The sequence below is a fragment of the Triturus cristatus genome, chromosome 1_1 (genome assembly GCF_964204655.1).
Source record: "Triturus cristatus chromosome 1_1, aTriCri1.1, whole genome shotgun sequence".
Lineage (NCBI taxonomy): Eukaryota > Metazoa > Chordata > Amphibia > Caudata > Salamandridae > Triturus > Triturus cristatus.
Window position 1 is genome coordinate 264,249,924 of NC_140579.1, and position 23,227 is coordinate 264,273,150.

The window sequence follows — 23,227 nt, forward strand, 5'->3', positions numbered from 1 at the left end:
AAACTCACCTGTTGTGGATGATCACAGTTCAGTGGGCAGTCGAAGACTCTTTTTACTCGAGTTACATGCTTAAAGAGTCCAGAAGGCATATCATGCTGAAGGGAGCAGTGCACCTGTTTTGAATTAACCCAGAATGTCTATGTGGACATGTAATAACTTGAGAAGTACAAGTTAGTGAATAAGCTGGAAATAGCACAGCTAAGAAACAGGGGTGTTGTGTCGCTACAGCGGGGGCTGTAGTTCTTTGTGCTTCTATTCTGTCTGCACATGGCAGACAAAATGTCGTCATTAATGCAATAAAGGAATACAATAGAAAAGCAAACAGGAGAAAGGAAGAACAAAAGGTAGGTAAATTGAAAAAGGAAAGAAATAAGGAATATTTAAAGGAAGGAAGGGTGAAAGGAAGGAATATGGATGTATGAGTAGGTGGATGAATGAATGGGTGGAGGGATGAGTGGGTGAACAGATGCATGGAATGAATGGATAGGTGGATGGACAGATGAAAGGATGGCAGAGTAAAAAACTGGATGGATGAGAGAGTGAATGAATAGGTGGTTGAACATGTGAAAGGATAGCATAGGTAAGACATGTAAGGATGGCAGAGTAAAGCAATGGATAGATAGGTGAATGGACAGGTAAAAGGACGGCAGTGAAAAGGGATTCGTTGGATGTATGAGTGATTGAATGAATGGGCAGGTGAAAGGATGACGGATTAAAGTGATCGATGGATGGCTCGATGAGTGGACGAAATGAGTGAATGAATGGCAGAGTGGATGAATGAGTGAATGGATGACAGAGTAGATGAATGGCTGAATGGATGGCAGAGTGGATGGATGGCAGAGTGGATGGATAGCAAAGAGGATGGTACAGAGTGGATGGATGATGGATGGCTAGATGAATTGCTGAGAGGGTAGATGGATGGCACAGTGGATGGATGGATGGATGGATGATGGATGGCTGAGTGGATGGGTGGATGGCAGAGAGGATAAATGGAAGAGTAAATGGATGAATGGATGGTAGAGTGGATGAAAGATAGATGGCAGAGTGGATGATGGATGGATGGCAGAATGGAGAGAGGGTTGACAGAATAGGTGGATGGATGGATGCATGGTAGAGTGGATGGATGGCAAAGTAGATGGATGGATGACACACTGGATAGATGGATGCTTTATGGATGTAATGGAGGAGACTAAATGATGGATGAAAGAATGAATTAATGGATGATTCAATATAAAAGTGAAATAGTGGATATCAACAAATAAGTGGAAGGGTGAAAGGATGAATGAACAGATGCTTGGATGGAAGAGACATGGGAGCTCTTCTAGGGCGGGTTGCGCTCACTTACTTGGTACCATCAGAGCTTTATCAAAGTGGGGAGTATGTTCATTTTCTGGCTACTCTCTTGTTCATAATATGGAACTGTGGTGCCACCCTGTTATCTAGATAAACTACAATTGGGGCAGTGCTATATAAACATTTGTAATATTCCATTGCACTCCCTTGGACAAATAGTAGAAATAGTACAGCACCATATTTTCGCATGCCAATGTCGTCTGTTTGGTGTGATTCTGAGCACTGTACGACAGTGCTAAGGCAAGCTAGTAGTGTGTTGTGTGAGATTTAGATGAGATGAAACCCTCCTGTACAAACTTCAACACAAGGTCAATGGGATACATTTTGCAGAAATTACATATGTGTTTGGAAATATCATAAGCTTTTCCGTATACCCACTGTTTGTGCCTGGTTGGTGGTATAACTTCATGCAAAGGCAGGACACGTTAGTTAAGTAGATCTGGCTTTGTGTGGATTCCAGCTGTCTTTGCACTGTTACCACCCTGCTAGTGGGTTGGTGCACCACAGAGCAGAGAATTGAATGCCGCACTCATGTCAATGTTTGACACAAAAAGCATTTTATGGGGCAAAGTTGATTGAATCCCCCTCAATGGCACACGAGTACATGTCAAAATGTTAGTAACACATGGCTGTATTTATATAATATACTATCTACAGCTTAGCCACTAACTTAGACTATTTCCATGCTAGGGTATGAGCTGTAGGTAAAGTAGTGCAATTACATTCCAAAACAGACAAACATCTACTGTTTTGTGCCTGCACGCATATCCATGCTATGGCTCTTTCTTCTTAGATGGATACCAAAATTTTCTAGGCTTACCCAAAATATTAAAGTGTAGTGCCTCGTTTTAAAAAGTACTGCTTTCCTTAAATGGCAGTCTAATTACAGCAACATTCATGCTTCAAATTCCAATTTACATATGGTAGATTCCTCGCTAAAGGTAGGCCTCCAAAACTAATAAACTCTTAATAGTCTGCAGTTGAGCGAATCACACAATCTCTGCTCCCAACTGCTGACCAATTTGATCATAGACTACATATTATGCCAAAGAAATATTTCACTTATAAACTAGAAATGTTTCGCCTCCTAAATGTGATATACTTGTCCATTCTTTATGCACCCTATGTCTGCGGTGCAAGCCCTTCTTGTCTTGGTGGAGAATGAGGCTCTCCAGGATTGAGTCATTTTAATACAAAATAAGTTTATAGTCCTAGTAAGGGCTTTAAGTAGCTAAGCGAGTTCAGCTGTGTGCAACAATTATGTGCTCCGGACATTTTGCTATTGATGTATGTTATGCCGTGAGCAAATGTTTTTGATCAGTGAGGCCCTTTCGTTTGGATGCTTCATTCCCTGCCTAGTTGCTTTCAAGGTCTTAAGTCAGGCACAGCCCATGCTGCTTCTCTTTCCAAAGGTGTGATCTTACCAGCAGGGCCCATCTCCCACTCTGGAAGTGGAACCAACTTCCGGAGGTTTAGGTGCACCGGCATATTCACTTGTTAATGGGCTATTTGTTATGTGCGAGGGTCATGGCCTTGAAGCCCTACCTGAGTTTCTTCTCAAGGCAGATGATAGTAACATTCCCAATTGAAGGAAAGAGGAAGGATATGAACACACAGGCAGTTCATCTTCTCTGTAGGTCTAGTACTGATGTGTTAGAGGCTGCAGCTACCTCATGACAGATCTCAAGACCTGAGAAGTAGTCTATATCATCGTCACCCATGGCTGTGGTTACCTTAGTAGACTTGACCCACACAAAAGTTCTCATGGTAAAGCAACGGAAGCCACTTCTCACATACTTCTGTAAATGCCTCATTTCCACCATTTCTGTGCTTGTGTCACTCCACTCTGAAGCACTTTACATGAGCACCAGTTAAGTCACATATAATTTCTTTAGACACAGGGAGATTAAGAGATTTGACCGGAATCACAGGATGTTAAGCCGTCAACAATCGAGTTCCAAGTTTGCAACTCTAGCATAACGCCACATCCTCTCCACACTTCCGGCTTGAAAACCATCTCACTCATAAAGGAGGTAGTTGAGCACAGCCTATGCTACTGCAGTATGTTGTAATTAAACTAGTGTGATCTAGAAAGGCAAACTATATTTAAATACGCAGGAAGAGCAAATTGAAGTGGACACCAACATGAGGTGTCCCATTTTACAGCAGAACTTTGCACCTTAGCTGAAACACTAAGTCCAAACTGTAATCCGTGTGGGTGCCAATGCAGTAGTAAGGGCAAGATGAGCCCTAATGCAAAATAGGGATTTGGTCTCCTATCTACCTCCCCTGTTTTGGCATTAAAAAAATAGCCACTAATTAAGGTGAACCAGGACCCTGTGTCTCTACACCTACTTCACTAAGCTTGATATATATCATAGTCCACATTTTATAATTGAATAAGCCAAGGAGGCGCTGACAACTGCTTTATATACTGTGATCAGTAGTGGCAGCGTCAGTGATTTTTCTTTTCCCCGCCCCCTCTGTTGTTAGTGTTGACCCCTCACACGCCCCCACCCTCCCATCAGCAATAAAAATAAGTGTCATGATGTGGTCACTTTGGCTGCATCATAGTGTTTTTTTAAAATTTAAATTAAAATGTTATCCATGCGGCAGAGCAGGCACGCTGCTGTACAACAGGGCAAAAAAACTCTGACAAAGCCAGTAGCTCTCTCGTAGATGACACCTTTTGGCTTTGCCAATGCTTGTTATATGACCTTCTTCACCCATCTTTTGGAAAGAAGCTGCTTTAATTTGCAAAGCACTGGGAACAGTTTGGAAACTAAGCAATTCAAAGGATTTAAATGTAATTATATCTAATGGCAATATTTGAATATATTTTCTAAGAATGTCACTAATTTTCTAAGAACATGCTTTTTCTGTTAAAGTTAAACTTTCCCATACTGTGGGCATAACATTATCGCAGTTCGGCGTCTGAGAGAACGTAGCTGTTAGCATGTTGCAACTCTAGGCACTCACTCATCTAGCTATCATCTTAAGAACGTATTCCAAAGTGCATAATAATATGTAATCAAATTTGCAAAAAACAATCAGATCAGTTTATATTGTATCACGGTTTAATGCACCATCATTCTTTAATTGCAGATAAGGATCAAGCTGCAATAGCGAAGTAATCTGAGATTCAAAACTGACCCAAATTGCTTTTAGCAATGTTTACAAAACCACCAACAATTTTTAAACTTAAATAGTCTAAATTCAGAAGTTTCATTTAAATAAAGTTTTACTTTGTTAAATGAGGAAAAGGTTACTTTGCATGAAAAATATATTTTGACACAGCGTTATGCAGCTTTTCCTTTGAAATATCTGTGCTTTCTGCTGCTAACATGTGTTCCTGGCAAAGAAAGTGTGTTTAAATGCAAAGTGTGTTTGAGACTCCTGTCTACAGGGGCAGACCTGAGCACAAATATAAACACACTTTATGAAACACAGGTCCCCACAAGACATTTTTTTAAAAAGTTGTAAAAATTGACACAGATGTTCCTGAAGCCATTTTTTATCATTTAAAGGACAGTGCCTTGTGGGGACCTTGGTTCTGTTCCCCACAGTGCAATCAAGTCAACACAGCGTGAGTGTGTTATCACACCCAAGTCCCCACAAGGATAGTAACACAAACCCACACACACACAACCATACACACACACAACCACACACAACCACATGCACAAACACACACACAAACACACACACACACACTACCACACACACACAACCACACACACACAACCATACACACAACCACACACAAAACCATACACACACACACAAAACCACACACACAACCACACACACAACCATACCCACAACCACACACACACAACCACAACCACACACACACAACCACACACACACAACCACAACCACACACACACAACCACAACCACACACTTATATAACTACAACCACTCACACAACCACACACACACACACAACCACACACACAGAACCACACAGAACCACACACACAACCACACACACAACCACACATACCACACACACAACCACACACACAATCACACATACAACCACCCACAACCACACACACAACCACACACACAACCACAAACACATCCACACACAACCACACACAGAACCACAAACACAACCACACACACAACCACACACAACCACACACACACAACCACACACACACAACCACACATACACAACCACACACACACAACCACATAACCACAACCACACACACAACCACATGCACAATCACAACCACACACAACACCACACACAACGACACACACACAACCACACACAACCACACACACAATCACATATATAACCACCCAACACCACACACACAACTACACACACAACCACAAACACATCCACACATAACCACACACACAACCACCCACAACCACACACAACCACACACACAACCACACACACAACCACACACAACTACACACCACCACACACACAACCACACACACAACACACGCAACCACACACACACAACCACACACATATAAACACACACACACACAACCACACACAACTACACACAACCACACACACACACACACAACCACACACACACCACACACACAACCACACACACACAACCACACACACACTACCACACACACACACAACCACACACACAACCACACGCACTCAACCACATACACAACCACACACACAACCACCCACAACCAAACACACACACAACCATACCCACACAACCACACACACACAACCACAACCACACACACACAACCACACACACAGAACCACACAAACAACCACACAACCACATACACAACCACATACGCAACCACACACAGCCACACATACAACCACACACACACAATCACACATACAACCACCCACAACCACACACACAACCACACACACAACCACAAGCACATCCACACACAACCACACACACAACCTCACTCACAACAACAACCACACACACAACCACACACACAACCACACACTCAACCACACACACAACCACACACACAACCACACACACACTCACAACCACACCTGCACCCACAACCGCACCCACACACAACCACACACACAACCACAGAAACAACCACACACACACATAACCACATACACACACAACCACACACACAGAACCACACACAGAACCACACCCAACCACGCATCCACCCACACACCCATGACTGCACCCACATCCACAATCGCACCCACACCCACACACACACAACCACACACACAACCACACACACATGCACAACCACACACACACACAAAACCACACATACAACCACACACACACAACCACCCACAACCACATACACAACCACAACCACACACAACCACAACCACACACAGCCACACACACAAGCAGACACCCATAACCACACACACAGGCACAACCACACCCAACCACACACACAAGCACAACCACACCCAATCACACCCACAACCACACACACAACCACAACCACATACACAACCACAACCACACACACACAACCACACACACACACAGCCACACACACAACCACAACCACACACACACAACCACACACACAACCACACCAAACCACACACAACCACACCCAACCACACCCAACCACACACACACAAAACCACACACAACCACACATACAACCACAACCACACCCACAACCACACACACAACCACACACAACGAAACACACAACCACACACACAACCACACCCACACACACAACCACACACAACCACCCAACCACACACACAACCACAACCACACACACACACAACCACACACACAGCCATAACCACACACACAAAACCACACAAACAACCACACACACACAACCTCACACATAGCCACAACCACACACACAACACACACAACCACACACAATCACACACACACATACAACCACACACACAACCACACACATACCACCACACACAACCACACACACACACAGCCACACACACAACCACAACCACACACACACAACCACACATACAACCACACACACAACCACACACAACAACACCAAACCACACACAACCACACCCAACCACACCCAACCACACACACACACAAAACCACACACAACCACACATACAACCACAACCACACCCACAACCACACGCACAACCACACACAACCACACACACAACCACACACACAACCACACCCACACACACAACCACACACAACCACCCAACCACACACACAACCACAACCACACACACACACACAACCACACACACAGCCATAACCACACACACAACCACACACACACACACAACCACAACCACATACACAACCACACATACACAACCATACACACACATAACCATACACACAACCACACACACACAACCACACACAACCACAAACATACACAACCACACAACCACACACACAACCACACACACAACCAAACCAAACCACACATCTACACACACACCCATAACCACACCCACACCCACACCCACACACAACCACAACCACACACACAACCACAACCAGACACACAACCAGACACACGACCACACACACAACCACACACACACAACCACTCACACAACCACACACTCAACCACACACACAACCACAACCACACTCACAACCACACACACAACCACACACACAAAACCACACGTACAACCACACACACAACCATACCCACAACCACACACACACACACACACAACCACACACACAACCACATACACATACAACCACTCACACAACCATACACACACAACCACACACACAGAACCACACACACACTCACAACCACACCTGCACCCACAACCGCACCCACACACAACCACAGCCACACACACAACCACACAAACAACCACACACACACTTAACCACACACACACAACCACACACACACAGCCATGCACACAGAACCACACAAACAACCACAGAACCACACACAAAACCACATACAAAACCACACACATATAACCACACACACAATCACACATACAACCACCCACAACCACACACAACCAAAAGCACATCCACACACAACCACATACACAGCCACAACCACACACACAACTTCACTCACAACCAGAACCACACACACAACCACATATACAACCACACACACAACCACACACACAACCAAACACTCAACCACACACACAACCACACACACACAACCACACACACACTCACAACCACACCTGCACCCACAACTGCACCCACACACAACCACAACCACGCACACATAACCACACCCACACAACCACACACACAACCACACACACAACCTCACATACACCCACAACCACACACACAGCACACACAACCACACACAATCACACAAACACATACAACCACACACACAACCACACACATATCACCACACACAACCACACACACACACAACCACCCACACACAACCACACACACAACCACAGCCACACACACAACCACACATACAACCACATACAACCACACACACAACCACACACACAACCACACCCACACACAACCACACCCAACCACCCAACCACACCCACAACCACACATACAACCACAACCACACACACACACAACCACACACACAGCCACAACCACACACACACAACCACACACACACAACCACAACCACACATACAACCACAACCACACATACAACCACACACACAACCATACACACAAATAACCACACACACAACCACACACGCACAACTACACACAACCACACACACACAACCACAAACACACACAACCACACAACCACACACACCACCAAACCCAACCACACATGCACACACATACCCACAACCACACCCACACCCACAATCGCACCCACACATAACCACAACCAGACACACAACCACACACACAACCACACACACAAGCACACACACACACAACCACACACAACCACACACACAAACACACACACAACCACACACACACTACCACACACACACACAACCACTCACACAGCCACACACTCAACCAAACACACAACCACAACCACACACACAACCACACACACAACCACACACAACCACACACACACAACCACACACACAACCAAAACATAACCATACCCACAACCATACACACACAACCACACACACACAACCACACACACACAACCACAACCACATACACATACAACCACTCACACAACCACACACACACACGACCACACACACAACCACACATACAATCACAACCACACCTGCACCCACAACCGCAACCACACATAACAACAACCACACACACAACCACACAAACAACCACACACACACATAACCGCACACACACACAACCACACACACACAGAACCACACACAGAACCACACAAACAACCACACAACCACACACACAACAACATACACAACCACACACAACCACACATACAACCACACACACAATCACACATACAACCACCCACAACCACACACACAACCACACACACAACCACAAGCACATCCACACACAACCACACACACAGCCACAACCACATACACAACTTCACTCACAACCAGAACCACACACACAACCACATATACAACCACACATTCAACCACACACATAACCACACACACAACCACACACTCAACCACACACACAAACACACACACACAACCACACACACAGCCACAACCACACACACAACTTCACTCACAACCACACCCATACACACAACCACACAAACAACCACACACACACATAACCACACACACACAACCACACACACAACCACACACACAACCTCACATACAACCACAACCACACACACAACCACACACAATCACACAAACACATACAACCACACACACAACCACACACATATCACCACACACAACCACACACACACAACAACCCACACACAACCACACACACAACCACAGCCACACACACAACCACACACACAACCACATACAACCACACACACAACCACACACACAACCACACCCACACACAACCACACCCAACCACCCAACCACACCCACAACCACACTTACAACCACAACCGCACACACACACAACCACACACACAGCCACAACCACACACACACAACCACACACACACACAACCACAACCACACATACAACCACAACCACACACACAACCACACACACAACCATACACACAAATAACCACACACACAACCACACACGCACAACTACACACAACCACACACACACAACCACAAACACACACAACCACACAACCACACACCACCAAACCCAACCACACATCCACACACATACCCATAACCACACCCACACCCACAATCGCACCCACACATAACCACAACCACAACCAGACACACAACCACACACACAACCACACACACAAGCACACACACACACAACCACACACACAAACACACACACAACCACACACACACACTACCACACACACACTAAACCACTCACACAGCCACACACTCAACCACACACACAACCACAACCACACACACAACCACACATACAACCACACACAACCACACACACACACAACCACACACACAACCAAAACACAACCATACCCACAACCACACACACACAACCACACACACACAACCACACACACACAACCACAACCACATACACATACAACCACTCACACAACCACACACGACCACACACACACAACAACACATACACTCACAACCACACCTGCACCCACAACCGCAACCACACACAACCACAACCACACACACAACCACACAAACAACCACACACACACATAACCGTACACACACACAACCACACACACACAGCCACACACACAGAACCACACAAACAACCACACAACCACACACACAACCACATATACAACCACACACAACCACACATACAACCACACACACAATCACACATACAACCACCCACAACCACACACACAACCACACACACAACCACAAGCACATCCACACACAACCACACACACAGCCACAACCACATACACAACTTCACTCACAACCAGAACCACACACACAACCACATATACAACCACACATACAACCACACACATAACCACACACACAACCACACACTCAACCACACACACAAACACACACACACAACCACACACACAGCCACAACCACACACACAACTTCACTCACAACCACAACCATACACACAACCACACAAACAACCACACACACACATAATCACACACACACAACCACACACACACAGCCACACACAAAGAACCACACACAGAACCACACCCAACCACACATCCACCCACACACCCATGACCGCACCCACATCCACAACCGCACCCACACCCACAGACAAACAACCACAAACACAACCACACACACAACCACAAACACACACACACAACCACACACACACACACACAAAACCACACACACATCCACACACACACAACCACACACAATCACAACCACACACACAAGCACAAACACAAAACCACACACTACCACACCCAACCACACATCCACATCCACACACACACTCACAACCACACCTGCACCCACTTCCACACCCACACACAACCACAACCACATACACAACCACAACCACACACAACCACAACCACACACAGCCACAACCACATACAGCCACACACACAAGCAGACACACAACCACACACACAACTACACACACACACAACCACACCCATAACCACACACACCATCACAACCACACCCACAACCACACACACACACAACCACACACACACAACCACACACATACAACCACACACACAACCACACACACACAACCTCACACACAACCGCACACACAACACACACAACCATACACAATCACACATACAACCGTACACACAACCACACACATACCACCACACACAACCACACACATACAACCACACACACACACAACCACACACACAACCACAACCACACACACACAACCACACACACAACCACACACACAACCACACACAACCACACAAGACCACACACAACCACACACACACAACCACACACAACCACACACACACAACCACAACCATACCCACAACCACACATACAAGCACACACACATACAACCACACACAACCACACACACAAACACACACACAACCACACACACACTACCAAACACACACAAAACCACTCACACAGCCACACACTCAACCACACACACAACCACAACCACACACACAACCATACATACAACCACACACAACCACACACACACAACCACACACACAACCAAAACACAACCATACCCACAACCACACACACACAACCACACACACACAACCACACACACACAACCACAACCACATACACATACAACCACTCACACAACCACACACACACACGACCACACACACACAACCACACATACACTCACAACCACACCTGCACCCACAACCGCAACCACACACAACCACAACCACACACACAACCACACAAACAACCACACACACACATAACCGCACACACACACAACCACACACACACAACCACATATACAACCACACATACAACCACACACATAACCACACACACAACCACACACTCAACCACACACACAAACACACACACACAACCACACACACAGCCACAACCACACACACAACTTCACTCACAACCACAACCATACACACAACCACACAAACAACCACACACACACATAATCACACACACACAACCACACACACATAGCCACACACAAAGAACCACACACAGAACCACACCCAACCACACATCCACCCACACACCCATGACCGCACCCACATCCACAACCGCACCCACACCCACAGACAAACAACCACAAACACAACCACACACACAACCACAAACACACACACACAACCACACACACACACACAAAACCACACACACATCCACACACACACAACCACACACAATCACAACCACACACACAAGCACAAACACAAAACCACACACTACCACACCCAACCACACATCCACATCCACACACACACTCACAACCACACCTGCACCCACTTCCACACCCACACACAACCACAACCACATACACAACCACAACCACACACAACCACAACCACACACAGCCACAACCACAAACAGCCACACACACAAGCAGACACACAACCACACACACGACTACACACACACACAACCACACCCATAACCACACACACAATCACAACCACACCCACAACCACACACACACACAACCACACACACACAACCACACACATACAACCACACACACAACCACACACACACAACCTCACACACAACCGCACACACAACACACACAACCATACACAATCACACATACAACCGTACACACAACCACACACATACCACCACACACAACCACACACATACAACCACACACACACACAACCACACACACAACCACAACCACACACACACAACCACACACACAACCACACACACAACCACACACAACCACACAAGACCACACACAACCACACACACACAACCACACACAACCACACACACACAACCACAACCATACCCACAACCACACATACAAGCACACACACATACAACCACACACAACCACACACACAAACACACACACAACCACACACACACTACCAAACACACACAAAACCACTCACACAGCCACACACTCAACCACACACACAACCACAACCACACACACAACCACACATACAACCACACACAACCACACACACACAACCACACACACAACCAAAACACAACCATACCCACAACCACACACACACAACCACACACATACAACCACACACACACAACCACAACCACATACACATACAACCACTCACACAACCACACACACACACGACCACACACACACAACCACACATACACTCACAACCACACCTGCACCCACAACCGCAACCACACACAACCACAACCACACACACAACCACACAAACAACCACACACACACATAACCGCACACACACACAACCACACACACACAGCCACACACACAGAACCACACAAACAACCACACAACCACACACACAACCACATACACAACCACACACAACCACACATACAACCACACACACAATCACACATACAACCACCCACAACCACACACACAACCACACGCACAACCACAAGCACATCCACACACAACCACACACACAGCCACAACCACACACACAACTTCACTCACAACCAGAACCACACACACAACCACATATACAACCACACACACAACCACACACATAACCACACACACAACCACACACTCAACCACACACACAAACACACACACACAACCACACACACAGCCACAACCACACACACAACTTCACTCACAACCACAACCATACACACAACCACACAAACAACCACACACACACATAACCACACACACACAACCACACACACACAGCCACACACAAAGAACCACACACAGAACCACACCCAACCACACATCCACCCACACACCCATGACCGCACCCGCATCCACAACCGCACCCACACCCACAGACAAACAACCACAAACACAACCACACACACAACCACAAACACACACACACAACCACACACACACACACAAAACCACACACACATCCACACACACACAACCACACACAATCACAACCACACACACAAGCACAAACACAAAACCACACACTACCACACCCAACCACACATCCACATCCACACACACACTCACAACCACACCTGCACCTACTTCTACACCCACACACAACCACACACACAACCACAACCACACACAACCACAACCACACACAGCCACAACCACACACAGCCACACACACAAGCAGACACACAACCACACACACAACTACACACACACAACCACACCCATAACCACACACACAAGCACAACCACACCCACAACCACACACACACACAACCACACACACACAACCACACACATACAACCACACACACAACCACACACACACAACCTCACACACAACCGCACACACAACACACACAACCATACACAATCACACACACACATACAACCGTACACACAACCACACACATACCACCACACACAACCACACACATACAACCACACACACACACAAAACCACACACACAACCACAACCACACACACAAAACCATACACACAACCACACACACAACCACACACAACCACACCAGACCACACACAACCACACACACACAACCACACACAACCACACACACACAACCACAACCACACCCACAACCACACATACAACCACACCCAACCACACACACAACCACATACATAACCACACCCATACAACCACAACCACACACACAACCACACCCAACCACCCAACCACAACCACACACACAATCACAACCACACACACACAACCAAACACACAGCCACAACCACACACACACAACCACACACACAACCACAACCACACACACAACCACACACACAACCACAACCACACACACAACCACGCATACACAACCATACACACACATAACCACACACACAGCCACAACCACACACACAACCACACACACAACCACACACACACAACCTCACACACAACCACAAATACACACAACCACACAACCACACACACAACCAAACCAAACCACACATCCACACACACACCCACAACCACACCCGCACCCACAACCGTACCCACACACAACCACAACCACACACACAACCACAACCAGACACACAACCACACACACAACCACACACAACCACACATACAAGCACACACACACAACCACACACAACCATATACACAACCACACACACACAACCACAACCACACACACAGACAACCACAACCACACCCAACCATACCCACACACACACAAACAAAACCACAACCACACACATACACAATCACACACACACAATCACACACACAACCACACACACACACAACCACAACCACAAACACACAACCACACACACAACCACAACCACACACACAACCACACATACACAACCACACACACACAACCACACGCACACCCACACACACAACCACAAACAACCACACATACAACCACAACCACACACACAACCACACATACAACCACACACAACCACACACACAACCACAAACATACACACAACCACACACACAACCACACACAACCATACCCACAACCACACACCCACAACCACACACACAACCACAACCACACACACACACAACCACAACCACACACACAGCCACACATACAACCACACACAACCACATACACAACCACACACAACCACAAAAACACATACAATCATACACAAAACCGCACACACAACCACACACAAACAACCACAACCACACACACAACCACACACACAACCACACACACAACCACACACCCAACCACACCCAACCACGCCTCCACACACACACCCACAACCACACCCAACCGCACCCACACACAACCACAACCACACACACAACCACAACCACACAAACAACCACACACACACAACCATACAAACACATAACCACACACACAACCACACACACACAACCACACACAACCACACACACACAACCACAAACACACACAACCACACACACAACCAAACCCAACCACACACACACACCCATAAGCACACCCACACCCACAACCACACCCACACACAACCACAACCACACACAACCACAACCAGACACACAACCACACACACAACCACACACACAACCACACACACAACCACACACACACAACCACACACAACCACACACACAAACACACACACACAGCCACACGCACACACAACCACTCACACACCCACATACTCAACCACACACACAACCACAACCACACACACAACCACACACACAACCACACACAACCACACACAACCACACACACACAACCACACACACAACCAAATCACAACCATACCCACAACCACACACACACTCACAACCACACCTGCACCCAGAGCCGCACCCACACACAACCACAACCACACACACAACCACACAAACAACCACACACACACATAACCATACACACACAACCACACACACACAGCCACACACACAGAACCACACAAACAACCACACAACCACACACACAACCACATACACAACTACACACAACCACACATACAACCACACACACAATCACACATACAACCACGCACAACCACACACACAACCACACACACAACCACAAGCACATCCACACACAACCACACACACAGCCACAACCACACACACAACTTCACTCACAACCAGAACCACACACAACCACATATACAACCACAAATACAACGACACACACAACCACAAACACAACCACACACTCAACCACACACACAACCACACACACACAACCACACACACACTCACAACCACACCTGCACCCACAACCGCACCCACACACAACCACAACCACACACACAACCACACAAACAACCACACACACACGTAACCACACACACAACCACACACACACAGCCACACACATAGAACCACACACTGAACCACACCCAACCACACATCCACCCACACACCCATGACCGCACCCGCATCCACAACTGCACCCACACCCACACACAAACTACCACACACACACCCACACACACAACCACACACAGCCACAACCACACACAGCCACACACACAAGCAGACACACAACCACACACACAACTACACACACACAACCACACCCATAACCACACACACAAGCACAACCACACCCACAACCACACACACACACACAACCACACACATACAACCACACGCACAACCACACACACACAACCTCACACACAACCGCACACACAACACACACAACCATACACAATCACACACACACATACACCCGTACACACAACCACACACATACCACCACACACAACCACACACATACAACCACACACACACACAACCACACACACAACCACAACCACACACACACAACCATACACACAACCACACACACAACCACACACAACCACACCAGACCACACACAACCACACACACACAACCACACACAACCACACACACACAACCATAACCACACCCACAACCACACATACAACCACACCCAACCACACACACAACCACATACATAACCACACCCATACAACCACAACCACACACACAACCACACACAACCACCCAACCACAACCACACACACAACCACAACCACACACACACAACCAAACACACAGCCACAACCACACACACACAACCACACACACAACCACAACCACACACACAACCACACACACAACCACACACACAACCACGCATACACAACCATACACACACATAACCACACACACAACCACAACCACACACACAACCACACACACAACCACACACACACAACCTCACACACAAACACACACAACCACACAACCACACACACAACCAAACCAAACCACACATCCACACACACACCCACAACCACACCCGCACCCACAACCGCACCCACACACAACCACAACCACACACACAACCACAACCAGACACACAACCACACACACAACCACACACAACCACACACACAAGCACACACACACAACCACACACAACCATATACACAACCACACACACACAACCACAACCACACACACAGACAACCACAACCACACCCAACCATACCCACACACACACAAACAAAACCACAACCACACACATACACAATCACACACACACACACAACCACACACACAACCACACACACACAACCACAACCACAAACACACAACCACACACACAACCACAACCACACACACAACCACACACACACAACCACACACACACACAACCACACGCACAACCACACACACAACCACAAACAACCACACATACAACCACAACCACACACACAACCACACATACAACCACACACAACCACACACACAACCACAAACATACACACAACCACACACAACCATACCCACAACCACACACCCACAACCACACACAACCACAACCACACACACACACAACCACAATCACACACACAGCCACACATACAACCACACACAACCACACACACAACCACACACAACCACAAACACACACATACAATCACACACAAAACCACACACACAACCACACACAAACAACCACAACCACACACACAACCACACACACAACCACAACCACACACACAACCACACACCCAACCACACCCAACCACGCCTCCACACACACACCCACAACCACACCCAACCGCACCCACACACAACCACAACCACACACACAACCACAACCACACACACAACCACACACACACAACCATACATACACATAACCACACACACAACCACACACACACAACCACACACAACCACACACACACAACCACAAACACACACAACCACACACACAACCAAACCCAACCACACACACACACCCATAAGCACACCCACACCCACAACCGCACCCACACACAACCACAACCACACACAACCACAACCAGACACACAACCACACACACAACCACACACACAACCACACACACAAGCACACACACACAACCACACACAACCACACACACAAACACACACACACAGCCACACGCACACACAACCACTCACACAACCACATACTCAACCACACACACAACCACAACCACACACACAACCACACACACAACCACACATAACCACACACACACAACCACACACACAACCAAAACACAACCATACCCACAACCACACACACACTCACAACCACACCTGCACCCAGAGCCGCACGCACACACAACCACAACCACACACACCACCACACAAACAACCACACACACACACATAACCATACACACACAACCACACACACACAGCCACACACACAGAACCACACAAACAACCACACAACCACACACACAACCACATACACAACTACACACAACCACACATACAACCACACACACAATCACACATACAACCATGCACAACCACACACACAACCACACACACAACCACAAGCACATCCACACACAACCACACACACAGCCACAACCACACACACAACTTCATTCACAACCAGAACCACACACACAACCACATATACAACCACACATACAACCACACACACAACCACAAACACAACCACACACTCAACCACACACACAACCACACACACACAACCACACACACACTCACAACCACACCTGCACCCACAACCGCACCCACACACAACCACAACCACACACACAACCACACAAACAACCACACACACACATAACCACACACACACAACCACACACACACAGCCACACACATAGAACCACACATAGAACCACACCCAACCACACATCCACCCACACACCCATGACCGCACCTACATCCACAACTGCACCCACACTCAAACAACCACACACACACACACAACCACAAACACACACACACAACCACACACACACAAAAAAACAAACACACAACCACACACACACAACCACACACAACCACAATCACACACACAAGCACACACACAAAACCACACCCAACCACACCCAACCACACATCCACACACACACCTACAACCACACCTGCATTCACAACTGCACCCACATACAACCACAACCACACACACAACCACAACCACACACACAACCACACACAACCACAACCACACACAGCCACACACACAAGCAGACACACAACCACACACACAACTACACACACACAACCACACCCATAACCACACACACAAGCACAACCACACCCAACCACACCCACAACCACACACACACACACCCACACACACACACACACACACATACAACCACACACACAACCACACACACACAATCTCACACACAACCATACACACAACACAAACAACCATACACAATCACACACACACATACAACCGTACACACAACCACACACATACCACCACACACAACCACACACACACACAACCACACACACACAACCACACACACAACCACACACACAACCACACACAACCACACCAGACCACACACAACCACACACGACCACACACACACACAACCACACACGACCACACACACACACACTCAACCACACACAACCACACACACAACCACACACACAACCACAACCACACACACAACCACACCCAACCACACACACAACCACACACATAACCACACCCACACAACCACAACCGCACACACAAACACACCCAACCACCCAACCACAACCACACACACAACCACAACCACACACACACAACGAAATACACAGCCACAACCACACACACAACCACACACACAAACACAACCACACACACAACCACAACCACACACACAACCACACACACAACCACACACACAACCACACACACAGAACCATACACACACATAACCACACACACAACCACAACCACACACACAACCACACACACAACCACACACATGCAACCTCACACACAACCACAAACACACACAACCACACAACCACACACACAACCAAACCCAACCACACATCCACACACACACCCACAACCACACTTGCACCCACAACTGCACCCACACACAACCACAACCACACACATGGCCACAACCAGACACACAACCAGACACACAACCACACACAACCACACACACAAGCACACACACACAACCACACACAACGATATACACAACCCCACACACACACAATCACAACCACACACACACACACACACACAACCACAACCACACCCAACCATACCCACACACACACACACAAAACCACAACCACCCACATACACAACCACACACACACACACACAACCACACACACAACCACACACACACACAACCAGAACCACAAACACACAACCACACACACAACCATAACCACACACACAACCACACACACAACCACACACACACAGCCACACACACAGAACCACACAAATGACCACACAACCATACACACAACCACATACACAACCACACACAACCACACATACAACCACACACACAATCACACATACAACGACGCACAACCACACACACAACCACACACACAACCACAAGCACATCCACACACAACCACACACACAGCCACAACCACACACACAACTTCACTCACAACCAGAACCACACACAACCACATATACAACCACACATACAACCACACACACAACCACACACACAACCACACACTCAACCACACACACAACCACAAACACACAACCACACACACACACTCACAACCACACCTGCACCCACAACCGCACCCACACACAACCACACACACAACCACACAAACAACCACACACACACATAACCACCCACACACAACCACACACACAGCCACACACATAGAACCACACACAGAACCACACCCAACCACACATCCACCCACACACCCATGACCGCACCCGCATCCACAACCGCACCCACACCCACACACAAACAACCACACACACAACCACACACACAACCACAAACACACACACACACAACCACACACACACACAAAACCACACACAAAACAACACACACACACACAACCACACACAACCACAACCACACACACAAGCACACACACAAAACCACACCTAACCACACCCAACCACACATCCACACACACACCTACAACCACACCTGCACCCACAACCGCACCCACATACAAACACAACCACACACACCACCACACACAACCACAACCACACACAGCCACACACACAAGCAGACACACAACCACACACACAACTACACACACACAACCACACCCATAACCACACACACAAGCACACCCACACCCAACCACACCCACAACCACACACACAAGCACAACCACACCCAACCACACCCACAACCACACACACACAACCACACACACACACAACCACACACACACACATACAACCACACACACAACCACACACACACAATCTCACACACAACCACACACACAACACACACAACCATACGCAATCACACACACACATACAACCGTACACACAACCACACACATACCACCACACACAACCACACACACACACAACCACACACACAACCACA